We start from the raw sequence: 15,040 nt of genomic DNA, 5'->3' as shown, positions 1-15,040 counted from the left end.
GATCTGGGGTTATTGAGGAAAAGTCTAGGAGTGGTTCAGAGAGGAAAAATGATTTGACTTCCCATTATAAACTTATCCTCACCATTTGATCTGCTTTATGTATATGTATTACTTTAATAAAAATGAGTGAGTGGTGACCATTTTGTAATGTATAGAAGCATCCAGTCACTGTGTTGTGCTCCAGGAACTAATATCGTGTTACAGGTCAGTTATCCTTCAAAAACACACAAACTCATAGCAAAAGAGATCAGATTTGTGGTTACCAGAGGTGAGGGGTAGGAGAGGGGGAAACTGATGAGTGTGGTCAAGAGGGACAAACTTTAATTTATAAGATAAACAAGTACTAGGGAGGTGCAACATGAGAAACATAATTAACATTGCTGCTTGCTACATATGAAAGTCGTTAAGGGAGTAACTCCTAAGAGATCTTATCACAAGGCAAAAATTTTTTCTTTAATTTTCTGTCCACATGAGATGATAGATGTTCACTAAACTTATGGTGATTATCATTTCGTGATGTTGTTGTTCAGTCGCTCAGTTTTGTCTGACATTTTGTGACCCTCATGGACTGCAGCACGTCAGGCTTCCCTGTCTATCACCAAGTCCTGGATTATGCTCAGACTCATGTCCGTCGAGTCGGTGATGCCATCCAACCATCTCACCCTCTGTCGTCCCTTTCTCCTCCTGGCTTCAATCTTTCCCAGCATCAGGGTCTTTTCCAATGAGTCAGCTCTTCCCAACAGGTGGCCAAAGTATTGGAGCTTCAGCTTCAGCATCAGTTCATCCAATAAATATTCAGGGTACAGCATACTGATTTGACTTACATCATGAAATGTATGTAAGTCAAATCAGTATGCTGTACACCTTAAGTGTACACAGTGCTGTATGTCAACTGTATCTCAGTATAACTGGAAGGAAAAAAAATAAGGCAATACTGCTCTGTAAAAAAAAAGTATTGAAAATTAGTATACTTGGACCAAGTAGTATGCGTGGGCTTCCCTTATGGCTCAGTTGGTAAAGAATCTACCTGCAATATGGGAGACCTGGGTTCAGTCCCTGGGTTTGGAAGATACCCTGGAGAAAGGAAAGGCTACCCACTGCAGTATTCTGACCTAGAGAATTCCATGGACTGTATAGTCCATGGGGTTGCAAAGAGTCAGACACAAAGTGAGCGACTTTCACTTTCATACTTGGACCAAGGCGAGAGGAATCTGTGTCCCAAGTCCCAGGTTTTAGGGCCCCTTTGATCCTTCTTTCAATAGGTGGAAGCATCTGTGGGACCAAGCGGCTGTGTCCACCCTGAATCTGTATTCACCTCCTTTTCCACTAGGTTTTGGGGACTTGGAACCCTAGCACTTCTTGCCCAAGTGGCCTCAAACCCACTTCCAGAGCCTGTGTGGGCCTCTTCCCCGGTCTACCCTCTAAGGGTGGACTGCGCCACCTGTGCACACGTCACCACATCCCTGGTGTGGCTGTTTGAAGGGCACAAAACTGGAACTGAAAGGTGGGGATTAGAGAGTTAGCCTGGAGGAGCACAGGACCTCCGAGAATGGCAAGGCCTGGGGAAGGGTCTAGAGGCTGGAACTTGGGAGCCAGCTCTCACCACACTTTCTGGTGTGGAAGTCTGTGGCATTTGGGAATTCTAAATCCAAATCTAGGCTTTAAAATATGGAGGCATTTATGTGTTGCAGCAGAAGGAGAGATGACATCTCTGTCCTCTTTTAACATTTTATCAGGTTTGTTTGTCAATTGTAAATATTTAAGTACAATATATGAGCCTTCGTTTGTTCTCTTGCCATAGTTCTGCAAATATTAGGGCCAAACATGTTGAAAATCCTCCTGATAACTTAGGAAAGGGTGGTTTTAAAGCCTTCTGGATATATCTGTTCCTTTTATCATAAAATTTAAAACTGCTTGTAAACATTTCACAAGTCAGGTTGGCATGGGCGTAACTCAGCTATGGGAAAACCCAGCCTGGGCCAAGCAGCCACTTCAGAGATCCGAAAGGTCAGTGACTGAAGGTGACACAATCTGGTCAGGCCAGCCCCAACTCTCCTCGGCATCTCAGGATGAACGTGTGGCTGTCTTAACTCCATTCGGATTGAACCTAACTGCACTGGTTGCGTGTGACTTTCCATATGATTTACCTTGTTCTTGTTACCAAATCAAAGAATTCATGTTCACTTTATGGAATGTTCATATTTTCAAACTGGCCCAAGTTTGTAGTTTTGTAAAAAGTTGAAACTACTCTGATTCTCTTTCTCTCCTTTCCTTTCTTTCTTCTTGAAGACAGGACAAAGTCCCCAAAAGAAAGTCCCCCCCAAAAGAAAGTCATTGTAAATTTCTTTAGTAAACAAGCTTTTCATTGGGAAGAAAACCGACCAACTTATGAGCCCAGAGTCCAGGACTGTGACTTTCCATCCTGTTTCTAAGAGGGTCCCATCGTGTGCTCTTCAACAAATGCTGTAGTTTCTTCATGCCTCTTTTCCTTCATCTCTAGCCACACAGAACTGAGGTTTCTGTCCTACTGCCCAAAGGAAGTGGCTATCTGCATAAACTGAATAAGGAAAGAAAAGTACACAATGTCCTGTGAATATGTTTTATTCATGAGCAACAGTATGAAAGCAGAGTACAGTGATGAAAGAACTATTGGTCACAGAGGGTATTTTTTCCCCAGCCACACCCACATACTGACAACGATCTCAGCCACTTGCATTTTGTCTGATTACAAAGAGGTAACAGAAAAAATTCTGGCTGCACCAGAGTCCCACTTCACATAAAGTGGACATTTTTGGAGGCAAGATTCATGAGTACCAAGACTAAGGGGTAGTCACAAGGACAAAGGTCTCTACCAGCTCCAAAATCCTAGAATTTTAAATTGTTTGAGAGTAGGCATGCTCAGCTGAACAGGAGAACTACTTCTCTTTTCAATGTTAGTGTCAAAATTTTGGCTTGCCTTATCTGTCTGAGATTGAATTTGATACTTTATCTTAATCTGGGATTAAGTCAGTTGAACTCACAGACTAAGAAATATCAGATCAGATCAAATCAGATCAGTTGCTCAGTCGTGTCTGATTCTTTGCAACCCCATGAATCACAGCACGCCAGGCCTCCCTGTCCATCACCAACTCCCAGAGTTCACTGAGACTCATGTCCTATAGGATTAGAAAATTTTATTAGCTTTGTTGGATGAATCCAAAAGGTAGGAAGGTATCCCTTTTACTGGCATCCGAAAAAGGTTGACCAACATCTTTTCCTTTTACTGAATCACTCGCTAAGTTGCCAGACTGAGGGGAAAGGAGTATGGATGTCCAAGCTAAGGATAATTGAAGGTAAGCCCTTCAGTAGTAGACCAGGAACAGGGCTGTGAAGGGTCTGTTGTCTTTTTCTTCCCAAACAGAGGGTAGAGTGGAATGAATATATGGGACAGTGACAGAAAAGTGCATGTCTCAGAAAATGGAGAGAACTACCGACAGAAGAAGCAGAGACAACTCCTGTTGATTCCTGCCTGAAGCCATCATTATGCCCTCTGGCTTCTGCATTCTGGCACCACTGAATGTTAGCCCCTATGCCTGACTGGAGAGACTCACCATTCTCCTTATCCCACGCACCATTCTTATAAAGTCCCTGATTGAATATATGTTGTGAAGAGTTCCACTTTCTTCATACAAGTCTAGTAACTGCAGGAAGTATTACATTCACCCACCTTGAAGTTTGGACACATTACTGTAGGTCTTGTGTGCTGGTCCTCCATCACCAAGTGAGATGAGTGAATTCCTGTGTGTTTTCTCCTGATTTTTGTGGCAACTAACTCACTGCAACAATAGCTTTTTCTGTGAAATGTTCAAAGAAGATAAAAACATTACACTTGATTTTGCAAATGTCTTCATGAAAAGAATCTTTTTTTTTTTTTCTTGGAATCTGCAGAAGGCTAGATGCAAAGGGAATTTCCTTCATGAAGGAAAAGCTAAAGATTCTCACTATGATAGGCAAGTACTTACCTCTTATCTTCCTTCATGAAAGATTATCATTTCCCATTCCAATTCTTTGTAAGGTAAACCTGTTCATAGATTTTGGCTTCAAACTAAGCTTCCACTGATATGTCCAAGTCATCAGTGTAGCTGAGTTGACAACAAGGAGTCTGTGGGTGTGGATATCTTTAGTATCTGCTGTATCTCTTTCCCAACCTAAAATCTGGGAAGGTTGCATATTAGTCTTTTTAATACAGAGGATTTACAAGCCAATATGGAATATTCTCACCTAAGTTTAAGACTAGAGACCTCTTTAAGAAAATTAGATATACCAAGGGAATATTTCATGCAAAGATGGGCTCAATAAAGGACAGAAATGGTATGGACTTAACAGAAGCAGAAGATATAAAGAAGAGGTGGAAAGAATACACAGAAGAACTCTACAAAAAAGATCTTCATGACCCAGATACCCATGATATGTGATCACTCACCTAGAGCCAGATCCTGACATGTGAAGTCAAGTGGGCCTTAGGAAGCATCACTACAAACAAAGCTAGTGGAGGTGATGGAATTCCAGTTGAGCTATTTCAAATCCTGAAAGATGAAGCTGTGAAAGTGCTGCACTCAATATGCCAGCAAATTTGGAAAACTCAGCAGTGGCCAAGGACTGGAAAATGTGTTTTCATTCCAATCCCAAAGAAAGGCAATGCCAAAGAATGCTCAAACTATTGCACAATTGCACTCATCTCACATGCTAGTAAAGAAATGCTCAAAATTCTCCAAGCCAGGCTTCAACAGTACGTAAACCATGAACTTCCAGATGTTCAACCTGGATTTAGAAAAGGCAGAGGAACCAGAGATCAAATTGCCAACATCTTCTGGATCATCAAAAAAGCAAGAGAGTTTCAGAAAAACATCTACTTCTGCTTTATTGACTACGTCAAAGCCTTTGACTGTGTGGATCACAACAAACTGGAAAATTCTTAAAGTGACGGGGATAACAGACCACCTGACTTTCCTCCTGAGAAATATGTATGCAGGTCAAGAAGCAACAGTTAGAACTGGACATGGAACAATGGGGTGGTTGCAAATTGGGAAAGGAGTATGTCAAGGCTGTATATTGCCACTCTGTTTATTTAACTTATAGGCAGAGTACATCATGTGAAGTGCCAGGCTGGATGAGGCAAGCTGGAATCAAGATTGCCATGAGAAGTATCAATAACTTCAGATATGCAGACGATACTACCCTAATGGCAGAAAGCAAATAAGAACTAAAGAGCCTCCTGATGAAAGTGAAAGAGGAAAGTGAAAAATTTGGCTTAAAACTCAACATTCAAAAAACTAAGATCATGGCATCTGGTCCCATCAGTTCAGTTCAGTTCAGTCGCTCCATCATGTCCAACTCTTTGTGACCCCATGAACTACAGCACACCAGGCCTCCCTGTCCATCACCAACTTCCGGAGTTTACCCAAACTCATGTCCATTGAGTCGGTGATGCCATCCAACCATCTCATCCTCTGTAGTCCCCTTCTCCTCTTACCCTCAATCTTTCCCAGCATCAGGGTTTTTTCCTATGAGTCAGTTCTTCGCATCAGGTGGCCAAAGTATTGGAGTTTCAGCTTCAACATCAGTCCTTCCAATGAACAACTAGGACTGATCTCCTTTAGAATGGACTGGTTGGATCTCCTTGCTGTCCAAAAGACTCTCAAGAGTCTTCTCCAAAACCACAGTTCAAAAGCATCAATTCTTCAGTGCTCAGCTTTCTTTATAGTCCAACTCTCACATCCATACATGACTACTGGAAAAACCATAGCCTTGACTTTGTTGATTGTTGGGGGCCAGAGTGAGGTACTCCGCCCGTGACAAAGGTCATGAGGAAGGAGGCTCGACATACGCAAAGGCGGGATCGAGCCTCAGGAGTCCCCCTGGAACTCCTCGAGCTTCTACCCCCATAACCAGAGCCTGCCTACTTTACTACTTTGTGCTTACCTACAACTCTGACTTTATGGGGGGCTGTCCCCCACCACCTCTTTCGGAGAAGGAGTTAACCTAGAGCTCCAGTTAATAGTAATTCCTGGGCGTGATAAGAGTGTTTTAACCTACAAACTCCTCTGAAGGTTCTCTAGCATGCCTGACAGGCTTGTCCGGCCACATGTGATTGCTCACAGCCTCCCAACCGTGAGAGGCACAAGATGCTTTAAACCTTCTAAAAACAGGTTCCTTAGAAAAGTTAGAAAACTATAAGTATAAGTATAGTGGGCTGATTAGAAATTGTATTGGTGAAGGGTTTTTCATTTGTTGAGCCAATATTTGTTGCTAAGTCTCCACATCCCCTGCCCTTACACACATTAATGAATATATAGAAGAAATAAGTATTAACCTTTGATATTAGTCACGTTAGACCTTAGGCTAAGTAAATTCTTTCCTTAACTAAAACCCACTACACCGTCACCCTATAAGAATGTAACTTTATTTGGGTGTTGTCTGTTTTAAGAATAATCACCCCTGGAGAAATAAGTGTCCTGGTTGACTGACTGTTGTCACAAGGAGAGGGTCATAAATTGTCAGCAGGCCCCCTTGGCCAGAAGATGATGTAACACCCCTAAGACCTCTGTATACATTTGTATGAAGCACCTGACTTTGATAAAAGTCAGGACTGCTGACCCCGCGTGACTTTTGCATAACATCTCAGTGTATAAAAGTAGACCATGGAAAATAAAGAATTGGGATCAGTTCCTCGAAAGACTGGTCTCCCCATGTCGCTCTCTCTCTCACTCTGGTTGAGTCTCCATCTGGAGCGCGGAACCCGCCATGCTTACTAATTATGCCTGGGCTTCTAAGATCCGACCAGGGAGGCCTCAGTGTCTCCTCTCCTTCGGGAGAACGGAAGGACGCCTGCGGCCTACGTAAGTGGTGCAAACTTCTTGTCTTGAAGAAGTTTGGTCTCCCGCGTAAACCAAGCTACTCAGCCTCTGTTCTCCACTGAATTTTCCTACTGAGCTATCCTCATTCTATTATTCTTTATATCTTTGATGAATATTTAAATAGTCGCCTAAGCCGTCTCCCCTTCGAATACCCTGGATCAGCCGGGGCTGGACCCCGGCAGTTGATGGCTACTCCATTTCCTAGCCATCATGGTCAACAAAAGAGTCTGAAATGCAGTACTTGGATGTAATCTCAAAAATGACAAAATGATCTCTGTTCATTTCCAAGGCAAACCATTCAATATCACAGTATTCCAAGTCTATGCCCCGACCAGTAACGCTGAAGAGGCTGAAGTTGAACGGTTCTATGAAGACCTACAAGACCTTTTAGAACTAATACCCAAAAAAGATGTCCTTTTCATTATAGGGGACTGGAATGCAAAAGTAGGAAGTCAAGAAACATCTGGAATAACAGGCAAATTTGGCCTTGGAATGCAGAATGAAGCAGGGCAAAGACTAATAGAGTTTTGCCAAGAAAATGCACTGGTCATAGCAAACACCCTCTTCCAACAACACAAGAGAAGACTCTACACATGGACATCACCAGATGGTCAACACCAAAATCAGATTGATTATATTCTTTGCAGCCAAAGATGGAGAAGCTCTATACAGTCAGCAAAAACAAGACCAGGAGCTGACTGTGGCTCGGATCATGAACTCCTTATTGCCAAATTCAGACTTAAATTGAAGAAAGTAGGGAAAACCACTAGACCATTCAGGTATGACGTAAATCAAATCCCTTATGATTATACGGTGGAAGTGAGAAATAGATTTTAGGGACTAGATCTGATGGATAGAGTGCCTGATGAACTATGGACTGAGGTTCGTGAATTGTACAGGAGACAGGGATCAAGACCTACCCATGGAAAAGAAATGCAAAAAAACAAAATGGCTGTCTGGGGAGGCCTTACAAATAGCTGTAAAAAGAAGAGAAGTGAAAAGGAAAGATATAAACATCTGAATGCAGAGTTCCAAAGAATAGCAAGAAGAGATAAGAAAGCCTTCCTCAGTGATCAATGCAAAGAAATAGAGGAAAACAACAGAATGGGAAAGACTAGAGATCTCTTCAAGAAAATTAGAGATACCAAGGGAACATTTCATGCAAAGATGGGCTCAATAAAGGACAGAAATGGTATGGACCTAACAGAAGCAGAAGATATTAAGAAGAGATGGCAAGAATACACAGAAGAACTGTACAAAAAAGATTTTCACGACCAAGATAATCACAATGGTGTGATCACTCACCTAGAGCCAGACATCCTAGAATGTGAAGTCAAGTGGGCCTTAGAAAGCGTCACTACAATCAAAGCTAGTAGAGGTGATGGAATTCCAGTGGAGCTATTTCAAATCCTGAAAGATGATGCTGTGAAAGTGCTGCACTCAATATACCAGCAAATTTGGAAAACTCAGCAGTGGCCACAGGACTGGAAAATGTCAGTTTTCATTCCAATCCCAAAGAAAGTCAATGCCAAAGAATGCTTAAACTACCACACAATTGCACTCATCTCACATGCTAGTAAAGTAATGCTCAAAATTCTCCAAGCCAGGCTTTAGCAATACATGAACCGTGAACTTCCAGATGTTCAAGCTGGTTTTAGAAAAGGCAGAGGAACCAGAGATCAAATTGCCAACATCTTCTGGATCATCAAAAAAGCAAGAGAGCTCCAGAAAAACATCTATTTCTGCTTTATTGACTATGCCAAAGCCTTGGACTATGTGGAGCACAATAAACTGTGGAAAATTCTGAAAGAGATGGGAATACCAGACCACCTGACCTGCCTCTTGAGAAACCTATATGCAGGTCAGGAAGCAACAGTTAGAAGTGGACATGGAACAACAGACTGGTTCCAAATAGGAAAAGGAGTACATCAAGGCTGTATATTGTCACCCTGCTTATTTAACTTATATGCGGAGTACATCATGAGAAACGCTGGGCTGGAAGAAGCACAAGCTGGAATCAAGATTGCTGGGAGAAATATCAATAATCTCAGATATGCAGATGACACCACCCTTATGGCAGAAAATGAAGAGGAACTAAAAAGCCTCTTGATGAATGTAAAAGAGGAGAGTGAAAAAGTTGGCTTAAAGCTCAACATTCAGAAGACGAAGATCATGGCATTCGGTCCCATCACTTCATGGGAAATAGATGGGGAAACAGTGGAAACAGTGTCAGACTTTATTTTTTGGGGCTCCAAAATCACTGCAGATGGTGACTGCAGCCATGAAATTAAAAGATGCTTATTCCTTGGAAGAAAAGTTATGACCAACCTAGATAGCATATTCAAAAGCACAGACATTACTTTGCCAACAAAGGTCCGTCTAGTCAAGGCTATGGTTTTTCCAGTGGTCATGTATGGATGTGAGAGTTGAACTGTGAAGAAGGCTGAGCTCTGAAGAATTGATGCTTTTGAAGTGTGGTGTTGGAGAAGACTCTTGAGAGTCCCTTGGACTGCAAGGAGATCCAACCAGTCCATTCTGAAGGAGATCAGCCCTGGGATTTCTTTGGAAGGAATGATGCTCAGGCTGAAACTCCAGTACTTTGGCCACCTCATGCGAAGACTTGACTCATTAGAAAAGACTCTGATGCTGGGAGGGATTGGGGGCATGAGGAGAAGGGGACGACAGAAGATGAGATGGCTGGATGGCATCACTGACTCGATGGAGTTGAGTCTGAGTGAACTCTGGGAGTTGGTGATGGACAGGGTGGCCTGGTGTGCTGCGATTTATGGGTCTCAAAGAGTCGGACACGACTGAGCGACTGAACTGAACTGAACTGACTTTGTTGACAAAGTAATGTCTCTGCTTTTTAATATGCTGTCTAGGTTGGTCATAACTTTCCTTCCAAGGAGTAAGCATCTTTTAATTTCATGGCTGCAATCACCATCTGTAGTGATTTTGGAGCCCAGAAAAATAAAGTCTGACACTGTTTCCACTGTTTCCCCATCTATTTGCCATGAAGTGACGGGACTGGATGCCGTGATCTTAGTTTTCTGAATGTTGAGTTTTAAGCCAACTTTTTCACTCTCCTCTTTCACTTTCATCAAGAGGCTCTTTATTTCTTCTTCACTTTCTGCCATAAGGGTGGTGTCATCTGCATATCTGAAGTTATTGATATTTCTCCCAGAAATCTCGATTCCAGCTTGTGCTTCCTCCAGCCCAGCGTTTCTCATGATGTACTCTGCTGCTAAGTCGCTTCAGTTGTGTCCGACTCTGTGCGACCCCTGAGATGGCAGCCCACCAGGCTCCCCCGTCCCTGGGATTCTCTAGGCAAGAATAGTGGAGTGGGTTGCCATTTCCTTCTCCAATGCATGAAAAGTGAAAAGTGGAAGTGAAGTCGCTCGGTCGTGTCTGACTCTAATCGACCCCATAGACTGCAGCCTACCAGGCTCTTCTGTCCATGGGATTTTCCAGGCAAGAGTACTGGAGTGGGGTGCCATTGCCTTCTCCATGATGTACTCTGCATATTGTCACCTTGCTTATTTAACTTATATGATGTACTCTGCATATAAGTTAAATAAGCGGGGTGACAATATACAGCCTTGACATACTCCTTTTCCTATTTGGAACCAGTCTAGTTCTAACTGTTGCTTCCTGACCTGCATATAGGTTTCTCAAGAGGCAGGTCAGGTGGTCAGGTTTCCCATCTCTTTCAGAATTTCCCACAGTTTATTGTGATTCACACAGTCAAAGGCTTTGGCATAGTCAATAAAGCAGAAATAGATGTTTTTCTGGAGCTCTCTTGCTTTTTCGATGATCCAGTGGATATTGGCAATTTGATTTCTTGTTCCTCTGCCTTTTCTAAAACCAGCCTGACCATCTGGAAGTTCACGGTTCATGTATTGCTAAAGCCTGGCTTGGAGAATTTTGAACATTAATTTACTAACATGTGAGATGAGTGCAATTGTGCAGTGGTTTGAGCATTCTTTGGCATTGCCTTTCTTTGGGATTGGAATGAAAACGGACCTTTTCCAGTCCTGTGGCCACTGCTGAGATTTCCAAATTTGCTGGCATTTTGAATGCAGCACTTTCACAGCATCATCTTTCAGAATTTGAAATAGCTCAACTGGAATTCCATCACCTCCACTAGCTTTGTTCATGTGATTTTCCTCGGGCCCACTCAAGTTCACATGTCAGGATCTGGCTCTAGGTGAGTGATCACACCATCATGATTATCTGGGTCATGAAGATCTTTTTTATACAGTTCTTCTGTGTATTCTTGCCACCTCTTCTTAATATCTTCTGCTCTTGTAGGTCCATACCATTTCTGTCCTTTATTGAGCCTATCTTTGCATGAAATGTTCCCTTGGTATCTCTAATTTTCTTGAAGAGATCTCTAGTCTTTCCCATTCTGTTGTTTTCCTCTATTTCTTTGCATTGATCACTGAGGAAGGCTTTCTTATCTCTCCTTGCTATTCTTTGGAACTCTACATTCAAATGGGTATATCTTTCCTTTTCTCCTTTGCTTTTTGCCTCTCTTTTCACAGCTGTTTGTAAGTCCTCCTCAGACAACCATTTTGCTTTTTTGCATTTATTTTTCTTGGGGATGGTCTTGATCCCTGTCTCCTGTAAATGTCACGAACCTCCACCTGTAGTTCATCAGGCACTATGTCTATCAGACCTAGTCCCTTAAATCTATTTCTCACTTCCACTGTATAATCATAAGGGATTTGATTAAGTCATACATGAATGGTCTAGTGGTTTTCCCTACTGTCTTTAATTTAAGTCTGAATTTGGCAATAAGGAGTTCATGATCCGAGCCACAGTCAGCTCCTGGTCTTGTTTTTGCTGACTGTATAGAGCTTCTCCATCTTTGGCTGCAAAGAATATAATCAATCTGATTTTGGTGTTGACCATCTGGTGATGTCCATGTGTAGAGTCTTCTCTTGTGTTGTTGGAAGAGGGTGTTTGCTATGACCAGTGTGTTCTCTGGGCAAACTCTATTAGCTTTTGCCCTGCTTCATTCTGCATTCCAAGGCCAAATTTGCCTGTTATTCCAGGTGTTTCTTGACTTCCTACTTTTGCATTCCAGTCCCCTATAATGAAAAGAACATCTTTTTTGGGTGTTAGTTCTAAAAGGTCTTGTAGGTCTTCATAGAGCCATTCAGCTTCAGCTTGGTCCCATCACTTCATGGCAAATAGATGGGGAAACAATGGAAACGGTGACAGACTTTATTTTGGGGGGCTCCAAAATCACTGCACATGGTGACTATAGTCATGAAATTAAAAGACGCTTGCCCCTTGGAAGAAAAGCTATGACCAACCTAGACAGTGTATTAAAAAGCAGAAACATTACTTTGCCAACAAAGGTCTGTCTAGTCAAAGCTCTGGTTTTTCCAGTAGTCATATATGGATGTGAGAGTTGGATTATAAAGAAAGCTGAAGAATTGATGCTTTGGAGGACTCTTGAGTGTCTCTTGGATTGCAAGGTGATCAAACCAGTCAATCCGAAAGGAAATCAGTCCTAAGTATTCATTGGAAGGATTGATGCTGAAGCTGAAGCTCCAATACTTTGGCTACCTGATGCGAAGAACTGACTCCTTAGAAAAGACCCTAATGCTGGGAAAGATTGAATGCAGGAGGAGAATGGGATGACAGAGGATGAGATGGTTGGATGGCATCACTGACTCAGTGGACACGAGTTTGGGTAAACTCCAGTAGTTTGTGATGGACAGGGAGGCCTGGTGTGCTGTGGTTCATGGAATCACAAAGAGTTGGACACGACTGAGTGACTGAACTGAACTGAAGTTTATGAAACTTTCTGTTTTCATCTGTATAGATAATGTCCTTAAGTGAGTGCCTTCCCTGTGGCTCACATGGTAAAGAATCTGCCTGCAATGTGGGAGACCAAGGTTCAGTCCCTGAGTTGGGAAGATCCACTGGAGAAGGGAACGGCAATCCACTCCAGGACTCTTGCCAAGAGAATTCCACGGACAGAGGAGCCTCATGGGCTACAGTTCATGAGGTCACAAAAAGTTGGACACTACTGAACAACTACACTTTCACTTAAGTGGGTATATATAAAAAGTTATGAAAATTTCTTCATATAGGTTTGTTAGTTAATAGCTAGTATATGTTTCTCACAAAATCCTGGAACAAAATCAAACTGTCAGTTTCAGTATGAGGTGGGAACTCAGGTTGGAAGAGAAAGAGGAAGACATTCTATAGAGAGTATAAAAGCCACTAGCTTCCAAGACCTAAATTGCTTCAACCTCATTTCTCCATTGCTATGCCAAAAAAATATGCCAACATTTTTCATTCTGCTGATGGGTACAGTGATAATGAACTAATGTTGGCAAGATCTTTTGGAATGGGCATATAGAGTTTATTAAGGAAGCAGGAAACAAGACTAGAGAGTCTTTTTGGCCAGATTTTATAAGGTTACATAATATGTTTGCACCAAAGGAATTGGGCAACTGACTTTGAAAAAGATTTTTTAAATTAATTCATTAAATTAAAAAATAAATGTTTATAAAGGATTTTTTTAAGTCTTCCTGTTACTTGGATAGTAGCCCCAAATCAGTCTGATTTAGTCATTAGTTAAAATGTTTCAAAAGTCAAGCATTTGAAAGAAAGGAAGCCAAATGATTTAGCCCCTACTCTTTTGTTTTAATCTTTCGTTCAGCAACATTGACTGAATTTACAGTGTATGTCAGTAATCTTCCAGGCTGGGTGGGAGACAGAGAGATGTCTAAGACAGAAACACCTCCCACAAATGAGTTTATAATTTAGTAGAAGAGGTAAGACATACGTATACAGATATCTACAACAATATAAGACAGTATAATGCTGGCTGTAAGGAAAATGCAAAGTACTTCCCTTGGGTGATTGGGACATTTTGTGTGGAGTTGGCCTTGGAGCTGGTCATGAAAAGGACAAGATCTTCCAGAGTGAAAACATGGACAAACTATTTCCTCTGGGAAGGCTCTGCTGACTGTCTCTCCCCACTCCCCTTTGTTTCCCTGCCCCAGATGGAGCAACATTTGTGTGCTGCTTCTGCCTTACCGTGTACTGTAATTTATACAGACTTTCATCATAACAGTTATATTCTAAATCCTATTTGCGAGTCTTGTCCCTCCAGGGAAGTATAAAGTCTTTTAGGACAGGAGCTATGTCTTTTCATATTTTTTTCCTAATATTTAGCTGGGCCTCTGGCATAGTGTACTTACTTAACAAATATTGAAGTACATTACAGGATATATTCAGGTATCAGTGTGTACTATAATTTAGCTGAAATCAAAGATTAATGAAGGAGAGCAGTGGGAATTAAAGCTAAAAGAGTACGTTGGAAAGTAGGTCTGAAACTATCAAGTGTTGGTGAGTAAATGAAACAGTGGAAACACTTCTGTGCTGCTAGTGAGACTGTAAATTGGTACAACCATTTGGGGGGAAAATGTGTTAATATCTAATAAAGTCAACAGACTGGTTCCAAATTGGGAAAATAGTACATCAAGGCTGTATATTGTCACCCTGCTTATTTAACTTATATGCAGAGTACATCATGAGAAACGCTGGGCTGGAAGAAGCACAAGCTGGAGTCAAGATTGCCAGGAGAAATATCAATAACCTCAGATATGCAGATGACACCACCCTTATGGCAGAAAGCAAAGAGGAACTAAAGAGCCTCCTGATGAAAGTGAAAGAGGAAAGTGAAAAAGTTGGCTTAAAACTCAACATTCGAAAAACTAAGATCTTGGCATCCGGTCCCATCACTTCATGGCAAATAGATGGGGAAACAATGGAAACAGTGTCAGACTTTATTTTTGGGGGCTCCAAAATCACTGCAGATGGTGACTGTAGTCATGAAATTAAAAGACGCTTACTCCTTGGAAGAAAAGCTATGACCAACCTAGATAGCATATTCAAAAGCAGAGACATTACTTTGCCAACAAAGGTCCATCTAGTCAAAACTATGGTTTTTCCAGTGGTCATGTGTAGATGTGAGAGTTGGACTATAAAGAAAACTGAGTGCCAAAGAATTAATGCTTTTGAACTGTAGTGTTGAGAAGATACTTGAGAGTCCCTTGGACTGCAAGGAGATCAAACCAGTCAATCCTAAGGGAAATCAGTCCTAAATATTCATTGGA

General features: G+C 41.8%; 1 non-coding gene across 1 annotated transcript; it reads left to right on the top strand.

Moving 5' to 3' along the window:
* The first annotated feature begins 801 nt into the window (after positions 1 to 801).
* On the top strand, positions 802 to 862 carry MIR12016 (microRNA mir-12016). The gene has a single exon (NR_162365.1). It is a non-coding gene; the product is annotated as a microRNA mir-12016 (primary transcript).
* The last annotated feature ends 14,178 nt before the right edge of the window (positions 863 to 15,040 follow it).

Source organism: Bos taurus, chromosome 26, assembly GCF_002263795.3.
Source record: "Bos taurus isolate L1 Dominette 01449 registration number 42190680 breed Hereford chromosome 26, ARS-UCD2.0, whole genome shotgun sequence".
NCBI classification, from domain to species: Eukaryota; Metazoa; Chordata; class Mammalia; order Artiodactyla; family Bovidae; genus Bos; species Bos taurus.
This window is presented reverse-complemented; position numbering and strand designations above follow the sequence as displayed.